The sequence below is a fragment of the Capsicum annuum genome, chromosome 12, assembly GCF_002878395.1.
Source record: "Capsicum annuum cultivar UCD-10X-F1 chromosome 12, UCD10Xv1.1, whole genome shotgun sequence".
NCBI classification, from domain to species: Eukaryota; Viridiplantae; Streptophyta; class Magnoliopsida; order Solanales; family Solanaceae; genus Capsicum; species Capsicum annuum.
This window is the reverse complement of record NC_061122.1, coordinates 190,843,456-190,848,000: the sequence shown is the minus strand read 5'-3', so window position 1 is coordinate 190,848,000 and position 4,545 is coordinate 190,843,456.

The following is a 4,545-nucleotide window of genomic DNA, read 5'->3' as shown; positions in this document are numbered from 1 at the left end:
CTGATGAGCCTGCCTATCTAAGATCTTAATCGGGTCTTCTTCATAAGATAGAGAGTCCAAAATACCTAACTCCTCTAAAGGCACAATAGAAGGAGGATCACCAAGATACTTCCTCAACATGGAGATTGAAATACCGAATGAACCAAACTCAAGCTAGAAGGTAACTCTAACTTGTAAGCAACATTACCAACCCTCCACTGAATTTCGTAAGGACTAACATACCAAGGACTGAGCTTCTCCTTTTTACTGAACCGCGCTATTCCCTTTATGGGAGATACCTTGAGGAAAACCTTATCCCCAACCTTAAACTCCAACTCTCTATGCCTAAAATCTGCATAGGACTTTTGGTGACTTTGAATAGCCTTAAGCCTATCCCAAATAAGCATCACCTTCTTTATAGCTTGGTAAACCAAGTCGGGACCAAACATATCCACCTTTCCAAGATTAAACCAACCAATAAGAGATCTACACCTCCTACCATATAATGTATCTAAGGAGCCATACCAATACTAGAATGATAGCTATTATTGTAAGCAAACTCTACCAAAGGTATATGCTCGACCCAATTGCCACTATAATTAATTACATAAGCCCAAAGCATATCCTCCAATGTCTGAATAGTTCTCTCTACTTGTCCATCCGACCGCGGATGAAAAACAGTACTCATATTAACTTTAGTTCCCAATACTTTCTGGAAAGACTGCCAGAAATGAGATATAAACTGCATACCACAATCTGAAATAATTGAAATAGGTACCCCATGCAGCTTTACAATCTCCCAAATAAATAACTTTTACATAATCCTCTACTGAAAAGGTAGTCCTCACTAGCAAAAAGTAAGCAGACTTAGTTATCCTATCCATGATGACCCAAACTGAATCAAATTAGTTTCGAGACTGAGGAAGACCAGTAAAAAATCTATATTGATTCATAATCCTCTTGTTAGCCTTGTTTTGAGGATGATTCATATGCTATATGGGTTGATAATGAGATAAATATTCAAATAAATGTTCAAGCATGTGTTTACAAGGGTTGAAGTATTTTCAAACAAGTTTGTGCTTAATTAAGTCATTTAGAGTTCATGCGAGAATTCTAGCATTACTAGCTTGAGCTATGTGCTTATCTAGTTGATCCCGTTGGATTCTACTGTCTTTAAGGAGTTACTTATGGTTTTAATATGTAATTATGAGTGGAATAACTTGTTGGTAATGTGCAAGATTCAATTTAATTAAGAGTTGAAACATAAAGTTAAAAATCAATGCGAATTAGCCTAGTCTTAGCTTTTGTTTTGATTCATCGTCATGTATATTGTGTTGTGATTGTCTCTAATTCATATGGTTTTATTTTGTAGGAAGCTTTGTAAGATGAATAAAGTGATATAATGATGATATAAATGCTGGAAATCCATTGGAAATACACCACAATACAAGGTACAAAAGATGGGATGAGAAAGACTTAACCAAAATTTGGGAAGCAAATTCTAGTGCTTGCCCATGATTTGGGTGCGTCGCCCTCTCCATTCCAATGCCTCCATGCCTTAGAAAATATTATAGATAATAATTCCAGTGAGTACACACAATTTGCCTACAACATGGGCTCTATTTCGGTGTAATGGAGCCCGTGATGCCCCCTCCAAAGCAGTGCAATGGAGCCCGCGGCACCCACTCTATTCCAGGCCTAACTTACACGCTGAATCCTTGTCCAACACGGATTTGGATTACCCCTTTGCTATAAATACATCATCATACATGTTTTTAATTATCTCTGGACATATTTTGGAGATCAAAGGGCTGCTATAACTTTATCTTTAGGTTTTTATTATTTTAATTTAGTTCATACATGTTATTAGTCGTTAGTTACAACCTTGTAATTACGATTATTACTATACATGGCTAAGAACCCTCTTTTCAGGGTTGAATCCAAGAACATAAGTACTATTATTTTGAATTAAGTTTGTTTAAATTTCTTATCATTATTGGATGTGTGTTCATCTTTGATTTAACTATTTTAAGGATTAGCTACCCTTAGAATACATCAATTGTCTACCTTTTGTTCTCGGGAGAGGGAATAGGGGATAGAACATAGAGATGAACAAAGTATAGTTTGTATTCTTTTATGAAATAAGGAATTCAGATTAGTGTCTAGGACAGGGATGTACTTAGATGCCTTACTTGATTCACATATAGGATGATAGCTCAAAGAACTTAATTGGATTATTTCATCCCCACTCAATGATGTAGTTGTAAGGTCCAACTTAGGTAAATGATTAGAGGTTGGGAGACCATGATCATGCAATTAACCCTATGAATCAACAACCAAGATAAGCAAGTTAACAAATGAAGTTCAATAACATAGTATGATTATTCACAGTGCTTTAACCCTGGGCTTTACTCCATTGATTGTTTTAAGATCTTGACTTTACACATTGTTTACTTTAATAGCAATTACAAATTTCCAAACTTTCTTTTAGTTACTCTTGCACCAATTGAATCTGAATTGTGAACTAGAATTGAATCATTGTTATATCAAGTCTCTGTGGGATTGATACTTGACTTGTTGAAGGCTACTTTACTACTTGGTAGACCACGTACACTTGCGTGTCCGCTTGGGCACTGTCAAGTGTTTGACACCGTTGCCAGGGACTTGTATTTTGGAAACTATTTATTTTAGTTTTACTTTTAGATTTATTTGGTGTTTTTATTCTTGGTCTTTGTTTTGTTTTTATAGGAAATAAGTTTTTAAAGTAGTAAGTTGGCAAGGGATTGGGAGTTGGTTGAATCAGACCCCAAACCCGAGCAACTTTTCTATCAATGCAGTAGAGAAGAAATCTTTCTCCCCCGAATTCCTCAAATCCAAGAAGACCAAGAGAATCCTACAATAATAGCTACAGAATAACAAGCACACAAGACAGTTAGGGAAGTGGCAGTCCCACTTCCGACGAACTTGACTTCCCCAATTCAAAGACCAACAGTGGATAGTTTGTAGTGCTTTCACATAAGGATCCAAAAGTCCACTTGCAGAATTTCATTGAGCTTACTCATACATTCATTCTGAATGGTGTGAATACAAATTATATGAGTCTGACACTTTTTCCCCATTTACTGTTGGGGGAAACTAAAAGGTGGTTGAATGCGGAGCCAAAAAATTCAATCACATCATGGGACGGCTTAACTAGAAAGTTCCTCATCAGATTTTTTCCATCTGGTAAGACTGTAGGACTTTGCAGTGAGATAGTGAGCTTCAAACAGAAGCCAGATGAAAACCTTTATCATGTTTGGGAATGCTTCAAGGTTCTTTTTCGAGATTATCCACATCACCAACAGTCTAATAAGGTACTTGCTCACACTTTTTTTGTAAGCTCTTGATCACAATACAAACATTTTGCTAAAATTAGCTGCAGGTGGTCAACCGCTGGAATTGACTTATGATAAACTGTACACATTGTTGAATCGGATAGCACATGGAAATCTCAAATGGAATTCAGATGCTAGAAGTGCCACAAAAAGAATTGCAGGTGTATTGGAGGTGGACCAGTTCACTGCCTTATCATCCCAGGTTGCGACATTGCAAAATATAGTAAAAACCCAGTTTAACATCTTGAAATTAGGAACTCCACAGCCTACCGCAACAATTAATGTAGTTAAAAAAACTAGTGGTTGGTGTGAGGTCTGCAGAAATAGTGGCCATTTTCTTAGAAATAATTGAGTCACCTAACAGGGTAGAAATGGAAAAAGGATCCGAAATAACCTCAGGATCAAAACCAATACATACAACCACAAATAGGGTCACATAAGAAAGAGTGGACCCCAGATCAAGCAGACAATACACCTCACGAGAAAAGAGTTGTAATGTACTACTAACAACATCAGGTGATGCCTCAGATTCCTATCAGTACGCCAAAACATATAACTTGTTCTGGGTAATACTAGAACCAGGAGTAGTAATAGAAGTAGATGCGGTACCACCGGCGCAGGAGCAGAAGATAAAGCCAACAGTACCTTATTTGCTCCCGTAGCAACCTTATTAACTTGACAATATTTGATCCAATGGCCTGCCTGGCCATAGCTGAAGCATTTTCCCCCTTCATCGTAATAAACCCAATGAGGGCAACCGCAAAACCAACAAGGAGGGTATGAGAAAACTGACTGACCCCCACTCACCTGAGATTGGGCACCCTGTGCTAAAAAATTATCACCCCCTTGATGATACCTATCACCTGACTGCTTCAGGTAAGGAGCACTAGCAGTAGAGAAGGATCTTGAACACCTCATTTCTTTCTCTGCCATTTTCCGCCATCCCATCCACCCTGCAACTGAGCACCTTCCTAATAAAAAACCTGCTCTTCTTACCCTATCGATCTTTGAACTCTGCCTATTTTCCCTTCTCATCCTCTACCTGTTGCATATGAATGGTCAACTTAGAAATTTTAATATCTATAATCAGGAAGGCAATCAAGCTTTCTAATATCAAATCTTGATTCAACCCAGAAGCGAACTTTATCATGTCAGCCACCAAATCAGGAGCTCACCTCGACAACTAATGAAA